Raw genomic sequence first — 19055 nt, 5'->3', positions numbered from 1 at the left:
GCTGGAGAATTGATAAGGACTTGATGCTCATCCAGGACTGGATGACTTCTTCAGCAGTACTCCACAAAGTGACAGGAGGGAATGACAGGAGGAAACAAAGAGCTGGTTTGTATCCAGAAGCACATCAGAGGATGCTGTCTTTCCATATGTAATGGAAAAACTCATTCATTGAATTTTATTGCATTTGAAATACTGAAGAAACCCAAAGAACATATTTATCATTTTTTAGGTTGAATTTAAATCCTTGAAATATGATTGAATGTTTTAATAAAAGTAAACATCTTAATCTATATATCAATTTACCAATTTAACTGATCATAATTTCATCATCCTTAGAAGATGATGACTGAGAAACTAAGGTGTGGTCTCAGATTATTAATTTCACTGCAGCAATTTTCACAGAATATCCCACGTAACTGAATATCACAGAATATGCTGAGTTGGAAGGGACCCACAAGGATCATTAATTCCATTCATGTCGTTTCCCTGAGAAAGTCTGAGTCACTATTTAATGTATCACATCAAATTGCTGAATACACAATGAATTGCCTGTGTTTCTAATAGAACTTCCAGCATCAAAAAAAGGTAATGACCAGTGTAAGATAAATTGGTACTGTGTGTGCTGAACAAAAATACTGGTGGTGTTAAGTCTCTACCCTCTGTGTCATACGTGTAATTGCTGTTCAGACTAACAAGAATGACATCCAAACACTTCCTATAAGTTTGCAGAACGCATTTTTCTTAGAAGCAAGGTTTTTATTCCTATTCTCTTCATGGGATCCCATGGAAGTCCATATTTTCAGCAGTAGTGTCAAAAGCAGCAAATTTTAGGTTACATACGTTTATTTACTTTTATAAATAATGATTTCCAGTGTTTAAAAGAGCTTACAAATTGGGAATTAAAGAATGGCGACAAACTCGCGGGTCATATTTTAAACTCCTAGTGTATTTGCAAATATTTGCATTATTTTCAGAAAGCTTTTATTCCCCCTCATATAGTTGTCAAAATCACAAAGCCTAATTTGTCTTCAAAGTGCATGAAAAACGGCACGAACCTTGACTTGTGTCTCCAGAAGCTCACCAAAGGTATTACATATTTGTGTCTGTACAAACTACTCTTAGCATTGCTTTTACAACCTGAATAAAACTTCCACTCCTCTTAGATTCTTTTAACATCTTGTGATACAATGGATACTACAAGTCCATTTTTCATCAGTAATTTAGCTGAGGTATGAGAATGTTCCACTTAATCACAGTAATAGTTTGCTGTATAATGTTACTGGCACATCCTCTGCCACAGTTAGCTCCAGTTGATGAAAAATGGTTTGAATCTTACATGTTTAGGTGAGCACAGAAAGAAATTTACCACTATATGTATAATATATTGAGACAAAAAATGTGAAACTTCTCCTGTCTTGGAGGTTAAATACATGTTTAAGACTGAGAAAACATCACAGCTGTTAAAGCTATGTTATGTTCCACTTGATCGCAAAAAGAAAAAAATACAAGCCCTTGCTTTTAGTTGTAAACTCACAGCTTTTTGATATATTGAGCAGGTCAAGAGAAATCACAAATGGCTTGCAAAAGTTATTTCAGTGTCTGAAATGGCTAATATACCATTCGAACCAACATGAGAGAGTTCATCTTCCTCTATTTAAGTACTCCATATTATATGTATTCATGACATCACAGAACATTTGTTAGTAAAGGAACTTTGGAGTTTCAACTACTCTTTTTCTCTAGTTGCAAGGCAGAATAAACATTACCTTTTGTTTCTGGCAGTTGCTTGCCTGACCTGCTTTTAAAGCTTTGCAGTGCTTATGACTCCACATGACCCATTGCTTATTTACTGAAATATTCTATCACTGGCACAATTAGAAATGTTTCTCTTGTGTTTTTCTCTGCCACTTCAGGCTACATTCACACTGCACAGTGAAAACAGATATTTTTCTTCCTGTTTGCAGCAGGTATTTATCTTTACTGGTATTTTGTGTTCACTCAAGAAGTCTCCTTCGCTTGCTTAGATTTACCTGGTCCTTGCTTCAGTCATTGTCCCTAGGTCATGTTTAGAAGCTCCAGATCATTCTTAATTGCTCTCTCCTAGGCACTCTCCAAATGGTGAATGCTTTTAAAGTGCAGAACATGGTTCTCAAGCTGAGACCTTACCAATACTAAACCAAGTGAAGGGGTATTGCTCCATGTAATTGTAAATTACACTTCTCTTTGCACTCTTTGAAATGATATTTACCTTTCTTGCTAGGTCATTATTGATGTGTCTAACTTGTGGTCTGAAATTACCAAGATCTTTTGCCTTTGAAATGTTTGCTTTCTTATTTACTTTTCTTTTATTTGTGTTGCTGACTATACATGCAAAGATACTTTACTTGCACCTGGCAAGTAGCATAGTATTTAGGTTACTTTTTCATTTTCTTATGACCAAATTACCCTCGAATATACCTCTCACATTTTCCAGAATCATGTCATCTGCTAAATCAGTAAGCACAATATTTATTCTTTAGGCTGTTAATGAAAATGTTGTAGATTCTGGAGTGAACAGAACACCTGTACATGCTCAACTAATCTGTCCTTCAATTTTGCTAAATAATTATGTATAAACCTTTTTACAATGTAACTATGAAACCTGTATAATTTCTGTAAATATGGGATCTAGTGCACATTATCCTAGCTTGATACTGGAATAATAAGGATTGTGCCAAAGGTATTAAAGGCAAAATATATAACATTCCTGTTACTCCTTCCAAAAAGGCAGTTTTTCTGTTGACAAAAAAAAGATCAGTTTTATCTGAAGCAATTTCTTTTTGGCATCTGTCTTGATTCTAAGTCCTCCAGTTTTATTTTAGTTAGTGACAGTCATTCTCTTTCATTATTTGTATCTTTCTCTGAGTTTAAGTAAATTGACTGATTTGTAGTTCTTATCTACTTTTGTCCTAACTTTATTTTTTTTAGGCAATTGCAAAGCCCTCTTTGCTAGCTGCTTGTTACCTCACCTTTCTTCCATTATTTTAATGGTAACTTTGAACAGTTCTGAGATTTGTTCACTCCTTTAATTTTCCTGATATTGCACCCAACAAGTCTGAAACATTTCACTTCATCTGAATTCTCCAACCTATGTTTATTTACCCTAAGCCAAGAATTCTCTTTAAGGAACTGTCTAAAATTTATTTTAAAGGTTCCATTTTGCATGACACATTTTTATAGATTTTCTTCTGTTTTAGGTAACCTTTTCCTTAGTTTATATAACTATCTCTTGTTATCCTAAATACCACCTGTGAGACATGCATCAGTTTGTCCTTTGCCCTGTTTGATTATTCTCTGTAGGCACACAGAATTTATCTGTAAGTTTTATGTGACCTACTCTACTTTCCACTTTCTGTATTCCTCCTTGAAGTTGAAATCATGGAAGAAGATCTGGTTCTGACTACACATCCCAATTCTTCCCTGCAGTAGCATAGGTTTCCTTTCATTCTTGGTTTGTTCCTTTGAGGAATAGCTAGCTTTCCTTAATCTCTTTCTTCATTAGATTGACCTAAAATTCCCTGAGTTTTATTTTGCAATAAATGTTTTGTTCTCTTTATCTTTAAGGACTTGGAGCTCTGCCATTTTTTGGTTATTTGTCCTAAATTACTGTAATTTGTGAAGAGGTTCGAGCCTCAAAGAGTCTTGCATCTACTTGGTTTCTTCACTGCTTAGGACACCGAGTGACAGTCTCTTTCTGGTTCTGCCTACTCTACAAGTACGACTGAAAGTTCTTTCTCCTTGGTATGTTCTCTTTGTAGGGGGATTCTTCAAGTTTCTAATAAAACCTCACATATATATATATAATCTTGTAGTCATGGCAACACTTATGCCTTTCTCATGCATTATCATTACTCTTACAATTTCTGCACTTTGTAATTGAGTGGAGACATTTTCTTGTCATGTATTTCCTCCCTTACTGACCTCTCCTTCTCCTGTGGAGATTTGATCTTTTGTGTTACACTGTGTGAATAATCTTATGAAGTTGCTGCTATGCCAATCAGATATAATTTTCAGAATATGATATTTTCTAATCTTTCCCTCTCATTCACCTGTTTATTTTTATATGTATACAAATTTATAAGATCTTTTGCAGATTGACACACTAACCATTTGATTCTACCATGAAACTTTTACAAATAATCTAAGATCTTACTTCTACTTTTAATAATCTGTGCTGGATCAACATGAATGATCATAATATCTCTGTGAAATTCAGTATGCTGGTACAGAATCCATGCTTGTTAGCCTGATCAATATAATGAAATCTCTGTGGTACTCTGATATGAAATTAATTGCATAACTTTGTGCAATACACTTGTCTGAAAGTGAACTTGACGCGGGGTGAACTATCCAAACTGAGTTGATTGTCCTCTTGTGGGTCAGGCATGGATTTGAGCCATTTAAATATAGAATCAGCCTCAAATTTCAAAAAGTCGGTGGGCAGGATAACAAGCACCAGTGACCTTAACATCTTAGAAATTTTAAGTAAAACAAAGGACAGAATTTATTTCCTGGTAAGTAAACACAGAAGAAGCCTCTTTAAAAAAGTCCTTGAACACAAAAAGCCTTTGCTCATTGAGAATCAAAACTAATTAATTTTATAACTTCCAGTTTGATTAAGAACAATGTCATTTGTTCCCAGGAGCTTCGGTAATATTTTTTTTCTTTCTATCTAAGCCTAACAATGTTAATGTTGTACTTATTATTTCTTAATTTTACTCTCATTTTTACGACACTGACTAATCATCCAAATTCTATCTGCTACTGTGCCAGGGCCTCCTGGGTAATAAGAGTGCCAGTTCTTGATAAGTGACTGCCAGATAAAGCTCATGTTGGTTCAGGAGAAGCTGTGCCAACTGTAATACAAAAAGTAATGAATAAGGACAGCAAAAGAATATAAAAATTACTTTAACTGTTAGTTATCGAGACTGTGCATGTTCAAGTAAATCAAATGTTTCAAGAGGTGATGAATACTAATTTTATTTGCAATTAAATGAGACAGCAGCTAAAAGAATGCTATTTTTCTATATATCAAGCACTCTGTTGGGACCTTTACTGATTAAGTCTTTTCTGCATACAGCAACTTTTCTATTTATAAGAGATGAGTTGGTAATAAAAACTCATTAAAAGAAAATATATATAATTTAAAAAGAAGACAAAGGCAATAAGTAAAGAAGTGGAGATGGTAGTGCAGTGTCTACATGCTCTTTTTCAGAGTGTCGTGGTTAATCAGAAAGAACTGTGGTTCAGGAAGAAGATTAGAGTATTTTTTTAAAAAAAATGTTCTTTGGAGGGAGGAGGGATATGAAGGGGGGCAGTGAATTGCATTCTGTATGTAGGCAGAAAATGACATAATTCACAGGAGCTTATGAATCCCCTTTTTTGTCAGCTTTGCATGGAATTATTGAAGCTTAAGAATACTTCCTAATTCAGTGTATTTGCCATTGTTAGAGAAGATGCATACACTGGAGGTACATTGATCATCCTGTGCATGAAGGTCACTTAGTTCAGGACGTCTGGACATGTACATCAGGACATGTCTCCTGTTTTGGCAGACTTGAGAATAGGTAGCAAAAAGAAGGAATGGAGGATGATAGCTATGAAAGAAAACGTTACTTTTGAAAGGTTTACTTTAGGCTCTTACATTACTCTTCAAACATGGGAGTTAAAACTTGTCAGGTTTAATCAGTGTCCTTTTAATAGCTGCTCTGCAGTATTACTCTTCCAGTAAAGAAAAGGGAGAGAGAGGGATTTCTGCCATAAACAGTGCTGCAATTCAAGAATAGCAAAGTTTACTATGGGAAAGCTTGTCCATCTATGGCCGTCTATGGATGGATGGACTCCATCTATGTTCTTAGCCAGAGAAATTAGCTACATCTGTTTTGAAAATGTGTTATAATATTTCCTCAATTGAATTTTTAAATCATTTGACTTTTTTAAATCAGGTGAAGCTTCTGCACTGATGTGAATCAGATCCAGATCTATCTTTTTAAGAGTGTGGAAAAGTTCCAGAGACAGCATCTGCTTAACCTTTCACATGCCTTTGTGGAAAAGGATGACTGCTTTTTTTCACCACCCAATGTGCTATTATAAATTTAAATATTATAAATACGTATTATAAATTTAGGTCTCCTAATCCTACTTTTCTACAGATCAGCCACACTGACATGCATATTACTAGGTTGTTGGGGCAAGTGTTATGTTGGACAGACCAATAAAATGCAGTGAAGCATGTGACAATAGTCACAAATGTCCATCTTTAGCTGTTTTATTACTGTATTGAAGCATTCAGCTTGTTTGCCTGCAAGGATAAAATCTCATCTAGGCTTAACAGAGGTTTTATTTAAATGCCTCTGGGGTCAAGTGTGTGTCATGATAAAGTTCAGCAGCTCCATGAAGTCTTCTAGTTTCCATCAATCTGTTTGACCGTACTCAGCTCCCTCCACTACCACTTTTCCCTTACAGTCTCTTCACAAACATTATTAAATGTGCTGTTTACTTTCCTCTCTCCTGTTAATAACTTTTCTTATCTTTTCAAAATTATAGTGTGTTGAACTTTGTGTCTGTCTTCCTTTGCACTGAGTTCCCTAAGAACAAACCCTGTTAAAAGTGCAAGATGAAGGGTGCTGCCACATTTGTGTGCAACCTCTTTTGCTTGCAGATTTTGTTACTACAATTACAGAAACTTTCATAGGTCATGTACTTGTAACAGCACTGAACCCCACTATCCTTGTGTTGCACATCCTTTGTACCATCTAGGCCAACCTAAGGATGGCAAAAGGGCCCCTTAGGGAACATCCTCACTTAGTGAGGGCCTCCTTTGTGTGCATATTCATCCTGGTCCATTTATGATTGTACAAAAATGTGTTTAAACCCTTGGAACTAAGGTACAAATTGAAGTGGACATAAGACCATCTTCTATCCATCTCGTTAAAGACAGTTTTCACAGTGGTAATAAGTTACCAGCTGGAGCCCCTAAAATCGATATTAAATCTATTTATAAATATATTTTCAAATTGTCTTGAAATGCACAAGAAGAGTGTCATGACCCCATTTGTAGGTAATATAACACTTTTTCAGATAGTCCATCTGAAGCAGATAATGGAGAGGCATAAGTTTCTTAAATCGCTGTCTGATAAAATGGCAGGTGAAGTGCAATGATGAAAAATGCAGAGATGATGGAACACATCCTGTAGTGGCTTATCTATCTCTCTATGAATATACTCACACATTACATCCAAAGCTTGGAATCCCAATTTTACAAATTCTGTAATCAGTAGTCTGTTCTAGTATTGTGGCTATTAGGTAAAATATCAAATGTTTCTAATTTTTAAGTCAATAATAGCTTTCCAAATAACCCAATACTTTCAGAGACGGATTATAACTTTTAATTATTAAAATTTAAAAAAAAATTGATTTGCTTGTTGTGGCAAGACCAATATTATTTATTTTGACAAAAAAGGCTGGGCTTTGTATTTCTTGGCCTTACAGACAGAGTGAAATTGATCCTTATAATTTACTGCCAACTAGTACTGACATAATGCTGTAAATCTCTTTATATTCATTCTTTCAGTAAACTTTCAGGACTCTGAATGTTACAGTTCTTCTCTTGCTCTATGCTATTAGAATGGATGGAAAAATTTTATTTAGATTAAAATTAACAAAGAACCTGTGGTTTTTTCCTCTATGCTGTGTTCTCTTGAAGGCAGAGCTACTGAAGTCACTGGGTTTGCATAGTGTCTCAACTCAGGCCAACTGAAATTAAATTATTTATTTGCATTTAGTAGAACCTGAATAAACTGATTGCTTACTGCTCTGCTGTTGACTTTGGATCACACTCTCTCAAGGAAACTACTGAATATGCTGAAACTACTTCTCAAAATAGGTGAGGTCTATGTTATGAAGGCATCATGTCATCATGTGTTTTTAAAGTAATTTGTATGGTTACACCTGTTGTTCTGAACAAGATCTAGCTGTTGCAGCCGCACAGGTGCAGTCTGCTCTCCACAATGTCTAGAGGTACCAGATGGAAAGCTGAATATCAGGAACTTGGTGGTGCAGCTCTGACATAATTCCCAGTGGAATGTATCCCTGCTGCTCTTAACATACAGTTTTTTACTGCCTTTGTTTTACAATAGAGGATAAAGTTTAATCTGCTGACAAGAAAATGTATTTGAAGGATTTGTATTTAGGATGAAATCTCTCCTGTTTCTGTCAGAGCACATAAGACAGGGTCTTCAGAGTGTGATAAACTGGAATTTGGCAATTTGCTATTAGATGTCATTAGGTTATATTTTGCTAGTTAATCCTCCTGTCTGTCAGTATAGAATACTTTCTCATTTTCTATCTGTGTGTTAATAATGCAAGAAGATTTTTATAATATCATTTATGTCACTTCAGTAGTTTGTATTCAACAGTGCCATTTTTCCCTAATATTCTACCAAAGCTTGGCATTTGTTGGTCCCAGCTTCCCATTTGTTCTCAGTCTGTTGCAGTTTCTTTGTTCTATGGGAACCTTCTTCATTAATCTAAATGTACTGTGTGCTGTGGTTATTCTATTCCTTTAAAACTTCAGTGACACTCAAAGAGGAACCATGAGAGGAAAAGAAGGAAAAGTTCTAGAGGTATGAGGAGAGGGGTAAGTAGATGGCAGATTTTCAAAATATTTTCTTTATTCATAAAAGTATCTTGTTTGCAAGAATGAAAATAATCTCTTGCTGTGATTCTATGTTTTAATTTTTGCTAGTGTCTGTCCATAATACTTATTGATGAAACACCTCTTAAAAGGTAGGAAATAAGCATTGGAAAATGAACTGGGTAAGCCAGAGCACCCCTGTTACAGATTTGTGGTACCTACGGTGCCCTGTCAGAGGGAGTGAAAAACTGTAAGCTCATTTGTGTTCAATCCCAGGAATTCAGGAAATTATTAATATTTTAAAAATTCAAATACAGGACTGAATGGAATTTTAATTTAAGATTATCACAGATACAGTCTCTGAAATGAATGGTTTCCATCCAATTAGATGCTAGGAAGGAAAAAATCTCACTGTAAATCTCTGTAGTGAATCAGTGTTAGACCATGGCCAGAAATACCTCTGATAATCTTGAATGCAATGATTAATGTACAACTCAAGAGATGGCATTTTATGTCAAAAGATAAGAGCCATTTCAGTATATCAGTGCCTTTTTGGTTCAAATGATGGTGATTGATTCCATTCTCCTGGAATGCTTCCAGCTATCACAAGTGAATGCCTGGTTCTTTCAGGAGACATGCTGAACTAAATCTAAATAAAGTATCCAGCTGAAAAAAGGGAACCTCTATTTCAGGTGGGACATAGTGCCTTTAAAGAAAATGAGATCTCCTTGACCACTGATTTCTTGTTTCATGAGCTGCATAGTCTGAAATTATAATGGATTTCATTGACATTGCAGTGCACTATTTTACAAACCTGAATTCTAACCATCTGAGGGGATAAAAGTATGTAAAGGAGCCAGGAAATGTGTATTCAATGTAGAATGCAGAGAAGCAGAAATTAGAAAGTAAAAAAAGGTTGCCATAACTGCCAAGAAAGTAAGTTGTCATTGTGTCCCTGCTGAATTCACATGAGAAAATTACCTTTGTAAGGAGATGTCCTGCCCAGAGGAAATGCAGATGATGTTATAATTAAAGAAACACACAAAAAATGCACAATACCAGTTTATAATCTTGCTAATCAGGATACCAGTATTACTACTGCCCTAGAAGCTGCAGCATAACATCTAAGAGAAAGAATTAAGAATGTTGGTGAGATTCATAATGAGCATTGCATAAGACTGGCCATGCAAATGAATTTCAGATATTTTAAATGTCCTAAAGGTGATGAATGAGTGTAAGTATGCTGTTTTGTTAACAGAACCCACAGCCAGCAGGCATTTCCATGGCATTTGTCAAAGATCTACACTAAGTGAACTGAGAAAGAGGTCTAAGAGATATAATTTAATTTTGATGATGAAATGCAGTAATTCCTTGGGTTTGACCAGAGGCACCACACAGCTAAAACAGGCAGAACTCAAACTTTTAAGACAGAAAAGATTATGAGCTTGCTGGAGAAGGAAGATTAGTTTGATAATGAGCTGAGCTCCCTGTGTACATTTCCATCACTTACCAATTCTATGTGTATTGTATAAACCCAAGTCTTCTACATTTCAGTATTTGAGGTAGGAGATTGTTCTGTCTCTTCTTTGTAGACTGAAGGATGTAAGAAAAAAGATCTACTTCAATGAGCTGCAAAACTATGATGTCCACAAATATTTGTCTATCCATGTCTTTCTTGTACAACATAAGCTAAAAACACATCCACTAAGAGATGATGAGAAAAAATAGGTGTATGAAGAATTGTTCATATATTTATCTGTATATTGTAAGAATTGGTGTTGTATGACAAATAACAACATAAACACATATAATAGACACAAACACACACACATATAACAAATATAATATGTAATGTGTCTGGTCCATCTGTTTCTCTGTGTCTTATATGAACATTTGCTTCAAGTGTTGAAAATATGGGCATATGTTCCTCTTCAAGTGAACAGTTATGCAGCTTACAAACAGAGAGGCTCAACAGAAAGGCACTCAGAGCTGTAGAAATGTGTGGAAATCCATAAGGCCTGTTCTTACAGCATGACACGGTGCCCCAGTTACAGAAGGTTTTTTTTCAAAATCTTATTCTGAAAAGAAAAAAAAATTACTCTCTAGCCATTAAGCAGATAGATCCTGGGCTGAAAAGAAGTGAAATAAGATTTATGACATTCTTTATGACATGCTTTACAAATGTTGTCATCTGATTCCCACCCTGTTCCTCAGACCATTTACTGTGTCTCCCAAACATCAGGTGATAAAAGATTTGCTGAATGGTGCAAAAAGTCTCTGGTCACTTCCATGTGGGATATTTTCATTTTGTCTTCCTTCCTTCTTCTACACGCTCGAGACCAGCAGCAAACTGGCTCCGCCATAGGGAAAGGAGCACACCTCAATGACAGGAAGGAGGAGAAATATATCCAGAGCAAAATCCTGTGAAAACTTTTGGGGAACGTGCGGGCCAACATGCCTGCTGAAATACAGGGAGGGAGAAAATGTGTTGAAAAATGTACCAAGAAACAGTAAATGTTTCCACATTCCCTAAAATCTGAGGGGGGGGTCATGCCTTAACAAGCAGATATAGTGGACACAGGGAAGAAAAATGGTGACATATCAGTAAATAGCGTTGAGGATTTCCCTAGGGCTGTTTTAGCATTGAGTGCTATCAAATTGGCCCCATTTCCTGTGATGAAGTTTGGCTGGTAGAGTAAGTTTCAAACTCCAATACATGCATGAGTATGTGCTCTGCTGGGTTTTGTATGGACTGTAGTCACCAGACGGCCTTGATATACAGGGGGTATTGAGACAGCTGGGGAGACACCAGCAGTGTGATTTCAAGAGGCAAGACATGAGGTCTGACTAAATCAGCTGTGCACTACTTGCTGGACTTAGGGTGATGGAAGATTCAGCAAGCACTGATACTTTTGATTCCCTTTCATAATCACATCATGCCCTGCCTCAAAATCTCCAACTCACAGGCCTCATGGCATGTCCTAAGATTACCCAGCGAGGGGACAGTGCACTGTTTTAGGTCTTGTTAAAACCTGTAACTTTTCCAGCTTACATAAGGATACATGTTCATGGAGATGGAAGGCAGATCCCACATCTCCTGAGGCCACTGGAGTGTCAGCTCTCAGACAGGCTTGTAGGTCTAGTCAAGTGGCCATGACCACTATATCTGAATGACAGCTATGGTTTAAAATAGCCACACTGCAGATAGCTATGATTCTTAGATCAGCTGATATAAAAAAATCCTGGTTGTCCTGGTTTGAATTATACCCATTGTATAATATAATACTGAAGATGCCTGCCAATATGCGCAGAAGGAGAAAAAATATTAGACTTTGTCTTTTAAAACACATAATTTTAGAGTTAAGGTTAGTGTAAATCAATAGTCCCTTATAAGCCACACTTGGGCACACGGTAAGCAAAGTTTGAGTTAGGTGTCTGAGCCCATGTCGCCTATGTTCCCATGAAAACTGTGTTTTCAGAAGATTTCCTGCCTTGGTTTTGGCTGACTTCTTTGTTTTCAGTTGTACTTTGATGTGAGTTGGGTGTGGGTTTGAGGTCACTAAGATGCTTTTTGGCAAGGAAATATCAGGGGGGCATGGTCAGTGCAGAAGTAGGTTATGCACCTGACAGCTGGCTGCCTTGTACCGCTTCCACATCAAGGCATCCTGGCTTGCTGCTTACTATCCCAGGCTTCTTACAGTATGAAATCTTCATGCTCACGAGAGGAGAATGTTACAGAACACTTAGCACAAACTAGTGTTTCATAAGGACATGGTAAGCCAACAGATATTAAAGGAAGAAGCCTGTGATGCTAAACACAAATATGATTATCTGCCTAAAATATTTCCCCAAGAATACTTCAAAATGTTTTCTTGCAGCATTTTGTGGCTGGATGTATTTTTCTTCAGCATATGACTGATCAGTAGCACTTGGAATATGGAAACATCCCAATCCCCATCATCTAGTGTTTTCTACCTTCATACTTCTGTGTGATGGTTAGTTCATCCTGGAGCTATATGTGAGCCATTTATTACCTGCGGTGTCTTCCGTTTCAGAACCTGGATATTCACTATTCATTTCCTTTTTATTCTGCTCCTTTTCTGAATTAAGCTGAAGCTTAGCCTCATTCTTCCTACTGGATTAAGACTTTTACAGTAACAACCTCCCAGCTGAGTGGCAGTGCCACTGCAGACAGCTAACTGCCTTTTATATCTACTGTTTCCCATTCTTCACTCAAACACTGTAATGGCAAAAGATTTACCTTATGTCATACTTTTTCTGACTATTTTTTCCACAGCATTTGCACTTATACACATGGCCACAAATTTTTACTGCAGACTCAGGAGCTCCTGGCTCAGTTTTTTGTTGAATGACATTTCAGTTGCTGAGTTGCACATTACAGGTGCTGACGAGTTATTTCATTAATGTCAAACAGGTCATGACTTTCAAAATCTTTCTTTAAAGTAGCCTTTAATCAGATGGGCTTCTTCTAGAAGGCAGTAGATATCCTGAATTCCCAATAATTACTGTCTGTTAAATCCCAACAGTGCACTTCCAGCTGATTTCTGTCAACCGCGACACTCATCTGGGAAAGTGCTTCATGTCACTTAATGAGGAGAATATGTCTTCCTGAAAAGTACAGTTTCTTCAGCCCTGTCTGTAGCTTTGTGCCTTCTGATGCCCATGTTACAGTTCAAGATGTATTTTTTCAAGTAGGAAATGAAGCTTATCAGTGTATTTAGTCTAAACTTCAGAAAATACCCTCCCAAATATTCTATATTTTTCTGTGTTTATTTTCCTTTCTCCTCCAACTATCATTTTGTCAATACACGAGGTGTTTGCAACCTTGACTTTCACAATAATTTTAAGACCTCGATACTACAAAATCCTTTATTTTTTTATCATTCCTGCTACATTTCTGTTAACTTGCTATATAAAATTAAAAATATTGTTTGAGTAACTGCAGCAGATAGAGCAAAGCAGTGGTTAAGTTTTCTCTCAGGTCAATAAACCTAACAAAAATCCATCTACCAATAGGTATGTGCATGAAGTGTGTTAGGTTTTAGAAGAGCCCAGCTAGTACTGGGGGAGTATTCAGTTTCCTCATGAGAAACACTAGGAGAAGATATGTTTTCCTTAAAAGTCTGTGAAGAAGAGCCTGTTTCACATTCCAGCAGTAGTGTAGACTTCTGAGTGTTTAAATTCTCAGCTGCTGATGCTGAAAATTCAAGGGAAGATTAACATTGCAGTGGAAAAATCTCCTTCCTAATTGAGGATATTTTGTGGGGTGAAACAGCACAATGCTTGGAATGTTTTGCTAAGATGTCCCTATTTAGCCAGAATCCAACCCAAAATGCCAGCTGTGCAAACTTATTAACACATCCTTTAGTTTATGGTGACTCATTACACAGGGGCAACATATGAACAATTACCCTTGCCATTCTGTTCAGTTTAATTATGTGAGATTTGATGAGACTGGCTGTTGTTGCAAATGAAGACACAGGGACAGCAGGAATCTAAAGCAGTGAGAGAAATGCATGCATATTTATATAACTTCTACATATGGTTTTGCTGAATGATAAGAACATTTCCATAGTGTTTTGCATCTGTATTGCCTATTCTACCTTAGTGCCAGTGTAGTTTATACTACCAGACTGTGGGAGCCATTGGATTGCAATGTACAGCATGCACCTTTGTGTTAAACTTGCATTAAAAAATATCCTAAATTGTGGATTGTCAAGGTAACCACAAGAGATACAGCCATTTCTTTTCAAGAGATGACTAAGAGAGTAGGCAAGCTATGCCTACAGTGTCAGTCAGACTCATTACAAGAATTCACTGCAGGGTTTACCATGACAGGGTAGAACAATTAAGCCCTTGATCATGCTTTCAGAAACAGATAATTCAGATAATTCCTGATACTTCAGCTGGAAACAAAAATTTCTCTGTTCTACCTGTTCGGTTCAGCAGTGATATACAAAGACCCTGAAAATGAAATGTCAGGAGGGTTTAGCCCTTTCTGAAGAAAACTCAGCATGACTGTTTACTTCCAAACCTTTAGCCGACATTTTCACCAGATCGCCCGAGGATACTTGTTGCTCAGGCTACTTTCAGCTCCAGGCCAGTTAAATGAGAATTCAATGGGCTCTTCTAATGTCATGTTACTAAGGGTTAGGAGGAATCAGGCTTCCTTCTTTACTGCCTAGCACTCTTTAAAATAGTTCACATCTGTCTGAAAGCTTTGATGAGAACTCTCCAAGACATCAACATTTTGTCCACTGTATTTTCATAGTACGTTTTTACATGTACTATGCTTTATATTGACAGTAGGACAGTGAAGAATTATGTCCTTTGGTTCTAATGCACAGGTAATTTAATGGTAAGGAGTAGGTAATTTTTACTGCAGACCACCTATTTATACGTGAGTAAGCATTCAGATGAAATTTCTATCAGCTTGAAATAGTAAACTAATAGAAAAGAAACTGTATTTTTATGGTATTTTTCTATCAGGAGATAGAAAAATCAGGAGACTTAAATCCATTGCCTCATTCATCTCAAGAATGAATAAATCCGTTTGGGATACCTTTGGGTACCCTATACCTTTGAACAATTCAAAATTTCTTTTGAATTACTTTGAGGAGTCTCTATTAGAACGAGGCCAGTACATGGATGACTAATCAGACAATACATCAGAAAGAAGTGGGTTTTTCAGCATGTCTTCTCCTCCATACCTCAAATTGAGTGGCAAAAATGGGTAAAGATCAAATATAGTATTCCAGTATAAGAGATAAAAGAAAAAATCTGACCAATGCTTTGTAATGAGAACATTTACATGTGCTTTAGATCACATCATTCTACTCACTGCATTCCTTTCCCTCTATGCATCATCCTATTGTTGCACTTTGCGAAAGCTTGTTCTCAATTAGGGTGTACAAGGCTATATAAGTCTTTTATCTGTACTAAGTCAGTGTGTTCCCTTAATTATATCTGAACCTACATCACTGCAGCTAAAGTGGAACTGCGACATGTAGGACAGTTTTAAGTCTTCAAGCCCAAGAAAATCTTTATATTGGATACTATAACTTACTACTATACAAAATTTACACCATACTGGTGGACTAATCCAATTAAAGCCTTCTGTCTGCCACCTCCTTAAATTCCAGTATAAGCAGAAGTATGTATCCATTTTAGCTCAAAATCCAGGAAATGGTTGCTGTGGGCAACACATTTAGTAGGAAGGCTTACGTAAATCTGATGGCCTTCCAGGCATTAGGGCTGTCTGTCCTTTCATTTAGGGTCAACTAAATCCCATTAAATTGCTAATCAGACAGTCTAAGTAGTTGTGATAAAATCCTTATGCTGATGCAAAGGAAACTACAGTCACAGAGATATCTGAAACAAAGTCAATGCTAGTTAGTGGGCAAGATGGTTTCCACTGGAATAAAATGAAAAGCTAAAGCATTCCATTAAACATGGCACCATAATGCACAGAGAAAATTTCACAGACAGTGTAGTTTTTCCATCTTCTAACTTCTGTGATTCTGTTAGCTATTAATCTCTAAGCAAATGTTTCTGTTTATTCCCTAGACCTGCAAGCAGTTGTCTGTTTCCTGTGCAGAGCAAAGACAATATGCAAGTACTTCCTAAAGCATACAAGGACATGGATGGCTTATATTGGTATAACTCAAGCAAACAAACAAAAAATAACAAACCTAGCAGAAACACTAAGGAATCAATTAATTTTCATTTGCATGGAATTTACTTGTAAAAATAAGTTAGAGTGCCCAGTGCTTACTTGTTGGGCACTGAAGAGATTTGCAATAGCCATAAAACCACGTGTGGGCCAACCAGTTAGACATGGCAGAATTGTTTCCACAAGATTTGGAAGTGCCAGCTACTGACATACTTAATAGTGTATTCATCACATATCTATGAGTACTTGTGAAAGTTTCTTTCAGTTCAGATACAAATGTGTTGCTACAAATTTCTCACATTATTTTTCTTTTTTGTTATTTAAGTTTTCTGCCTTGAATATATAAGAATAAAACCTTGAGTCTTTCTCTGACCTTTCATATGTTTGTTTTTGCATTTGTTTTAAGCTCTCTCTCTTATTTTTAAATTTTATTTCTTGCTTCTTATACAATGTTCAGCTTCTTCACCACTTGGGTGTCACTTGTTAATGTAGATGGTTGTGGAATTGTGATAGTAAGTATGATTATTCTGTGAGCAGTGGAATTATTGCTGTTTATGGAGCTGCTAATGCCACATGGAGTTTTCATGCTGCTGGAGTGCTCAAACTAGCTCTCTCTTATATGGCTCTTCAATGTCTATAATAAAATTCCTACCATGCTTTTTTTTGTGTCAGAGCACTAATAGGGTCATTCATCCAGACTATTTTCATGACACTTGTAGGTTGTTTATGCCTTTGAAGCCACTGTCCCATCTGTCAAATCGGCTGGAATTGTCCAAAATGAGTTAAATGGAAAATGCAGCTAGACAGAGAAGTATGTTTGCATATAAAAACCCATGAAAAGCACTATTTCATGAATCTCATCTGTTTTGATAGCTGGAAAAAAAAAAGCAATCTAAGTTAAGATAGGGAGAACATTTTTCAGAGGTATCAGCTTTAAAGAAACATGGTGAAGAATGAAAATGGATTGGTCAGCTGCCTAACCACAAGAATCAGACACTATTTTAGAAACTCAAACATATTGTATCCAGCCTCCAGCAGCCTTTTCCTAAGTGTCTTATATAGCATCTGTTTACAACTGCCCTCACAGCTGTCTTTTGATAGTCAGGTCATCTGAAATAAAAATAAATGTGTGTGTTTGGGCAATTGAATTCTGGTCCTTCGAGACAGTGAATATCTTCAAAGAGATAACTGTGCCTCTCTAACTGTGACTGTTATGGAAATGACAGCAGTAGCAATCAACAGAAATAACTTTGTCCCACATCGTCCCAACAGGGACATTGCATTTGAGGCTTCTGGAAACAAGGATTACAGATTTTATAAAGCCAGGCAGTATAAATACCTGATTCTGTTAATGGCAATTTTCTGCCCCCTTGTGCAGTTCTTAATTTCTTCTCTTTCCATGGAGGCTTTCCTCCAAAACTTAGAGGACTTTAGTACAGGAAAAATTGCAAATCCTATCCCTTAGGCTGAAAGTAGATAGTGTCATCCATATAGGATATTTCATTATTTATTATCTCTTCAGGTTTCAAGCAACATGACTGGAGAGAAAGGACATTAATCAAGTTTTCATCATCCACTTTTCTCTCAGGTTTATAAATCACACCACCACTGACATAATGAATGTCTTTTCGTAGGCTAAGAACTTTCTTAGGAGCTCTCCAAGGACGAGGTACCAGGAGAGTCTCTTTGCTAACTCTGCCTCTATTTAAATTTCACCTAAAATGAAAAAAAAAAATTGAAAACTGTAGGCATTCAGATGAAAATGGAGGTATCTTTTTCAGAAACAAAAGGAACCCGAACAAAACAAAGCAGTAAAACAAGCTATCCTTCCTGTCAAAATGGTTCTCACATGGAGAAGAAGTTTTCTGAAGAACACTGAGTAAGAGAAAGGAGCAATAACAAAATGCTGTGAACGTCCAGGCTAAGAGGGTCATCTCAGTGATTGTTGCCATAGATGTGCTCTGGATAAAATTTGTTATCCATAAAATTTGTCAAAGGCCTGGAACTCAGCACTCTACTTGCTTTAGCTTGACACACTCAGTTCTTGATGATGTGTCTGTGTTGGAGCCAGCTGACCTTAGCTCCATGGGACACAGGGAAAGCTTCCAGCAGCTTCTCAGAGAAACCACCTCTAGAGCCCCCCTGCTACAAAAACCTTGCCAAGTAAACCAAATACAGCTGTGGAGGGACACAGGCCTGTCTTGAGTGCATCAGTGAAGAGACAGTTATTGTACAGATTTTTCTGAAGTAAACTCACACTTGACCCTTACAACTGTTTTTGACCTTGTTGTTGCATCAGTGATATCCAGTGATGCTCTTCAGTGCTCCTGTATCCATTTATATTTGGCGGTCATTGCAGAGATTTTTCTTCATGAAAACCACTGCAGTTACATATTTGAAAGCTATAAACTTCACAAACCATTTCCTCATATTCAGTTGCTTTCATTCAGTTTTTCAGGTTTGCTGATCAAATCTGTTCTGCTGATATTTGACCATATTACATCATTATTCTTTGCTGGTGCCTAAAGAACTTCAGTTGTTACGATGTGCACTCTCAACCAGTGGGACTTCCAACGTTTTATTGTAACTAGAGGCTGAAAGTTCATGAGTCCTTGTTTACCTGTTCTTATGTTTGAAAGATCGTGGTGACCAGGAGAGACAGCTGAGGGCTCGAAAAAAGCAAACAGC

Source organism: Corvus moneduloides, chromosome 3 (assembly GCF_009650955.1).
Source record: "Corvus moneduloides isolate bCorMon1 chromosome 3, bCorMon1.pri, whole genome shotgun sequence".
NCBI classification, from domain to species: domain Eukaryota; kingdom Metazoa; phylum Chordata; class Aves; order Passeriformes; family Corvidae; genus Corvus; species Corvus moneduloides.
The sequence above is the reverse complement of the archived record's forward strand: the minus strand, read 5'-3'. Positions refer to the sequence as shown.